Genomic DNA, 6,626 nt, shown 5'->3' with positions numbered 1-6,626 from the left:
CACAACAACCACGCAAGATTTGTCAGACACGTGAGCTTGTGCTGAATAACACAACCAATGAGAACTACCCTTTATTCAGTATTTGCCATCTGCACACAGCCGCCCCTACTACTGGCCCAGTCTGTCCCCTTTCCTTCCCACCCCAGCTCTGCCCTGCAGTGACAGGGGCCTGGCACGTGCCCAGCCCACATGGCCACATTCTGCCCACTTCCCCGCCAAACACGATCCCCCCAAACAGCCAGTCCCTGGGCCAAGATGCACCTCCACAGGCCAAGACATCCCCCTCCCGTGGGCAAGGCACACGGAGCCAGGTGACTCCTGGAAGGCCACCGCGGCGAGGCTCTGTGACATTGGCTCCACAGGCCCGTGCTCTGGAAGGCCACAGGCATTTGGTCCAGATGCCAGGATGTGGCCGGTGGGAGCCTGCGATCACCCCGCATCGCTCCCAGGTTTGAAGTGTGCAGCCCCAAAATGCCTCATCGCTCCCGCTTATTAACTTCGTTTTCCGGGGGCGGCTCAGCTACTTCCAGCCCCAGAAAGAGGCCAGAGAACTGCTTTCGCTGGCTTTCGGGGTAAGGGGCTGGAACGGCCGGGCCCAGACCCACAGGCTAAGTATTCCTGAAATCCGCTTTGGGCAGAGCGGCAGGCGTGCAGCAGACATCTCAGAGGCTGACAGTGACCCTCAGCAGCTGAGCCCCCACCCCAGAGGGCCCGAGATGGGGACACATGTGGTGTCCATGTCAAGACGCCATCGATTGAGATCGCAGATGCGGGCTTCAAACATTAGCCGAAAATCAGCAGTCACGCTGCAGATGCCCGGCTCAGCGTGGCAGGCACAGGTCTGTAAAGAGGCTGTCGCCACAGGAATTTCTCTGCAGGGGACGACATCCTGTCCTCCCCACGGGCACCCTGGGGAGCCAACTTGATGTCCAGCCTGGGCGGCGTCACCCTCACAGCCTGGGCAGCTCTGTGGTCTTCCCCAGGAGACCCCTGAACACCATGGCGTAACTTCCCACCCCGCCCCCGGGAACCCGGCCAGGACTCCCAGCACCCGGTGCCTGGAGATGTCCCTTTGTCCTGCTTGAGGGTCCAGAGAGACGGCTTCGTCAGAACCAGCGATGTCTGCCGGCCTCCGACAACCGTGCCTCCGTGTGTGTCGGGAGGATGGCAGAGGACGCAGAGGACATGAGGAAAGCGCCCCCGCCCCGCACCCCCTCGCTAGCCTTCTGTCTGCACTGCTACACATGCTAGAAGCTTCCAGAAGTGACTCAGCCCGAGCCCTGGCCTCAGAGCCTACGGTTTACCAGGTGCCCCGTGCGCTGCCATCTATGCGTGTCAAGGGCGTTTCTTGGCCGTCTACCCCGACTCCCTCCCATATTACTGAACGTGACCTTCATGCTCCAGCCTCCCTGGACCCGGAGGACGAGAAGGGCACTGTCCTCTCCTCACTCCAGGATGGACGGCGCCAGTCCTGCCTCCCCGCCTCCCTTGGCGTTGGTGGGGATCTACAGGTCACGAGACAAAAAGTGGCCCTGGTACTTTTCTTGATGAGCAAAAACAGAAGTTTCGAGGCCTCGTGGAATTTTTGAGAACCTTTGGCGAAACGAATCAAAAGGCGTGGAAGCTGTGTCTTTCGAAAGTCCCCTCTGTGGCTGCAGCTCGATTTTGGTCCTGAGCTCCCCTGGGCGGGCTTGAGGCAGGAACAGGGTGACCACTGCTGTGCCCCTTCCCGAGGTCCGAGACTCAAGAGCTCCATCCCTCTGTGGCCTCCGTACAGTGGGAGGCTGGGTTACATCTCTGTCTCCAGAGGGCCAGTCATTCAAAAGCCACCGTCACCGTTTCGCATATTTTTTGGGGACTATCCTGTGCTTGATAGTTTTCGATCTACACGGGCCGCATTTAGTGGCTGCATTCTCAATATGCTAAATGACCTCTTTATGTCAGGACTGTAAGTGGAAAACCAGCTTCCCTTCCTACAAGTAAAAGGAAACGACGGTGTCCTGCCAACAAGTGTCACCGGTCAGTCGGGCCCGGAGCCCTGCGCCTCGGGAAGGGTGCTCCGATCCCTCCCTCGTTACCTCGGCCAGCTCAAGGCCTAAAAGCACCTCCCGCACCGGTGGATGACAAATGCAAAGGCCTCTGGGGTCCCTTTCAGAGCAACCAGGCTAATTCGTTATTGTCGTCCGATTCCCTCTCCCTGTCCCTCCCAGCTGCAGGTTACGGCCCACGAAATAGTTATAACACCCGGATGCAACCCTCCGTCTCAACGTGCGTGCTAAAAAGACCGTGTTTTTTTTTTGTTTTTTTTTTTTCCCAGCGCCAGCCTGCAGGGCAGGGGACCAGCATTGTTTTGTGAGAGATAACGAGCTGTTTCCAGCCTCCCTCCAGCTGGCCCTGGCAGATACCACCGGGCTCCTGACCACGGAAATCCCCTCTGTCTCATGGAAAAGCGAGAACGGAGAGCAGCCCCTGGGGCTGGTCAGGCTCCTCCCAAAGTCAGAGAAGCAAAAAAACATCCATCATCTCAGGCGGGGGGCGATGTCCCTGGGCTGTGGCAACACTTGCAGGGACACAGAAGCCTGTGGGAAGACACACTCACCACGGTGTCCCCCACAGGTGCTTCTGTGCCATATTTACCAGGTCCAAAGGGGTGCTGGCTCTGACAGCGACCTGATGCAGTCTGCAGAGGACAAGGTCCTGCCAATGAGAAAACCAAGCAGTTCGGCCCAAGATCTCACTCAAGGTCAGCGCCAAGGTCAGCTTTGCTCCCCTCAGCTCCCCACCCACAACTGGCATGAATAAGACCTCACCAAATTTATTGCCCGGTTCCTTCTAGAACTCATAAAGCTAAGCACCCCTCCACCCCCACTCCAGGCCATCAGTGGAGCTGGCCTGAGCACCCAGAGTGGGAGAGAGGAGGTCGGGGGTCTGTGTTACTTCTTACGTGCGTGAACAAGCTGTTGCGGGCATAGCTCAGCGCTTCATCCATGTCACTTGCTTGGGCTTCACTGCAGCGTCCAGGAGCTGTCATTATTATTTCCCTCAGCTTCACGGATGAGGAAGCTGGGAGCACAGGTGACTCGCCCAAGGTCGCACAGCCATAACAGGCTCAGCTGGGACTTGAAAGGAATTCCGAGTCCTGACAGCCGGGCCTCAGTAACGGCTCCACCATCTCCCTGGTCTCCCAGGCAGTGTGGACACCCCCAAAGGCAGTGCACGCCCCACCCCCAGACTTTACTCTCACGGCTCCTTCTGCCGAGGTGTCCTCTCACTGGCTGAGAGCCTCGTCCACCTCCAACACAGAGCGCGGGGTCACCGCCTCGGAGTCTCTGCCCTTCACTGTGCATGCTGGTGACGCCGGGATCCATCCGCGGGTCACCCGTCTCTGCATGTGGTCACTTATACCTACATCGCATCTCCCTCAGAAGCCGGGGGCTGGTGTGACACCTCACTCGTGTTCACATAGACCCAAAAGGGGGCGCCTCAGGAGAACACTTATATAATGAATGAATGAATGAATGAATGAATGAATGTGTCACCACCATCAGCACCCCCACCATGCTGTTGTGACCACCAGTCTCTGGACTGGAGAAAATACAATTTTCTCAAAAGCACTCACATCCCCTTCCCCAAGATTTGACTCCATCTGAGTCAAAGGTCAACCAGGCCGAAAGTGGGGACTTCCCGGGCTGGAGAAGCTCCTGGCACCTCGTGTCTGGGTGGCAGAGTGGGTCCTGGGGCTGGCAGGTCACCAAGCAGAGCACTAGCTGTTCCCAAACGGAGTGACTCAGCCTCGACTTGTGTAATCTGCAGCCTCCCACCTCGGATCTGTGCAGCTGGGCGCTCCCTCCTGACCCCCCGCCCCCCGCGGCAGGTCCCCGCCCCCGCATCTCGGTCTCCAGGGACCAGGGGCGGGCCACAGCGGTGCCTCCACTCTTGGCTTCTCAGCCTCACCCCTCAGGCCCCCAGGAGCTTAAGGCAGATACCAAGCCTGGGCTTCCCACTAACTGGGGGTCAGAAAATCGGGGGCCCCAGACCAACCGAGGGGTCAGGACACGAGAGGCCCCCATGTGGCCTTTTTCAGTGGCCCTCCGGGTGCTCTAATCGTGCAGCCAGAATGAGAATCTCAGGGGTCCAGCCAAGGGTGGGCACAGGCTGGAGAGGCAGAGTGAAATGGGAAGTGGGTGCCAGTGCCCTGGGGGTGACGACTGTCTGCAGTGGGGAGAGAGGAGAGAGCACCCCCAGATAGGGAAGGACTGCAGATAAGCAGAAGGAGGCGTGGGGCTGTTCCCAGATTATAGCAAAGCCAGAGAGAGAAGGGCAGGTGAGGTCATCTGTGGGCTGGGCGGCAGCTGGAGGTGCAGGCAGGCCCCGCCCTCACAGGTGCAGGCTGGGGACCCCGCCCTGGCTCCCTCCGGAGGACACGCCAGCAGCTGAGGAGTGGGGTGGCCATATTTACTGGCCCCAAAACTCAGAACCTGGGCTAGTTTACAGAGAAAAGGAGACAGGATCACTTATCTGGAGTGTTCCTGGGACCAGAACATACATACAGTTGAGAATCTGCTCTTGTGAATTTTCGGGGTGGGGGTGGGGGGTCGTTGGTGCCCTGGGAAGAGAGAAGCCTTGATCTGACACCCCATAAACTGGTCAGAGGGACTTGATGTCTAAATTTTGTCTGTCCTATGGGCACACGCCCTGGGACCTCCGTATTTCTAGACCAGGAGGGAGCGGACTTGAGATGGTTAATTCCTTGTGTCCACCTGACTGGGCCCCGCGGCGTCTGGGCAGCGGGCGAGCATCATCTGTGGGGTGTCTGCGGCCCTTTCCGGGGGAGACTGGCGTTTGACCCCATGAACTAAGCGGAACCCGGGGCCTCGCCCGCGCGACCCGGCAGGCGTCACGGATGCACCGAGCAAAAGACGCGGACGGACATCCATCTCCCGCCGGCCGGACACCGGACAGCGGACAGCGGACAGCGGACACCGGACAACGGACAGCGGGCAACGGACACCAACGCCCACCCTGGGACAACACCGACCCCCAAGCCTGCCCGGCAGGTGGCAGCCGTGGGTCCCCTTGGCCTTGGTAACCGGGGAGCCAGCCCCTCGGACGTCTCTGCCTCCTGTCGGTACGGTCTCCCCAGGGGACCCTGACGCGTCCGAGCCCGGCGGGGTGTATGATCACACACGGGCGGAGACGACGGGGTGCAACGGGGTTGCCGTCCGTCCAGTCACCCCTGGGCCTGTCCGTCGCCCCAGGGAGTGACCTTGCAGAGAGGTCATCTCTGCAGGTGGAGGGGACGCCTGGGGTGCGAAGGAGGAGGGGGGCAGCCCAGCTTCGTGAGGATGGTGCAGGATTCGTCCCAAACCAGCCAGGCCTCGCCCTGCGCCCCAAGGCTACGGTCTAGTGCGCCCTCGATGGGTTCACTTTGTTATTCGGGGTTCCGAGGTAGGGGCGAGGCCTCGTGCGCGAGGAGCCATAATACAAGGTGCGTGGTGACAAGGTTGGTGCAAAGAAGGGGCGACCCAGTCACGCTCCCCAAGAGCACGTAGCCAGGGTCTATGACGTGCCCAGCTCTGTTCTGGAAAGCTTCCTGGAGGAGGAGGCATTTGATATGGACCTTAAAAAAAGGATGGGTTTTTTCAGGCCGGTCAGGAACGGGTAGATATAGGATTTAAAAGATCCGGGGCGATCCGGTGAAGAAAAGGTATTGTTTAGCATATGGAATTAGAAACATCTGGGGCAATTTCGCGTTAGTCTAGATTAGTTGTGTTCTCGCCCCAACCAGACTGTGTGGGTTCAGTCCTGCTCGGCGGAAGGTCGGTTTTGTGTGTGATTCATGTGTCAGATACCGAGCACTTACCACATGCTGAACGCACACGCACATATCCATGGACGGAGCCCGCTGATTAATCAGCAAAGGCGAAGGAGCACGAAGGTGGCGGACAGTCCGGATGGATCTGTTAGGAGAGAGAACTCGGCCCCACCCATGATTCGCGAAACCTCGCAGGCCCGAAAAGGATCAGTTCGTCTTCCCCGAGCTTATAGACCCCGTGGGCTGAGAAAACGAGCAGAGAGCTCCTCGGTCTTTGTCTGGTCGTGGCGCAATGTTTAAGTGACTGCAATGGACATAAGTCACCGAGCCACAGGTGAAAAACTACAGGGAACTCACATATTCAGCTGGACGAAGACTGCTTCAGAGAGATCTTCAAAACCTGGCCACACATCCCATCCGAAATGAATCTCATCCTTGCCATTCTCACGAAGGCGGCTGGGGGCTTCGGAAAGCTGTTTAAAATGCTGGGGGGCATAGCCCCGCCCCACCCTCCAAGGCTTCAAGGAAGCTTGGGGTCGACCCAAAGCGCTTTCTGCATCTCCTGCAGAGTCAGGTGTGAGCGGGCCTCTGAAACTCGGGATGCCAGCTTCCGGAAGACATTCTGTCCTGGGGGTCCCAGCCAACCCCAACGCCAGACCCCCTCCCAGGGCCAGATCCTCCGGGCAGGTGACCGAGGCTCTGCTGGAGGGCAGGGCCCTCCGAGCCCTCAGTCCCCTCCAGGCCCTTCTGCCATGCAGTGCCTGAAATGAGTCACTTTCTGTCCCAGACCCTCAGATTCTCTCTGTTCTCT

This window comes from Pteropus vampyrus, unplaced genomic scaffold (assembly GCF_000151845.1).
Source record: "Pteropus vampyrus isolate Shadow unplaced genomic scaffold, Pvam_2.0 Scaffold175, whole genome shotgun sequence".
Lineage (NCBI taxonomy): Eukaryota > Metazoa > Chordata > Mammalia > Chiroptera > Pteropodidae > Pteropus > Pteropus vampyrus.
This window is presented reverse-complemented; position numbering follows the sequence as displayed.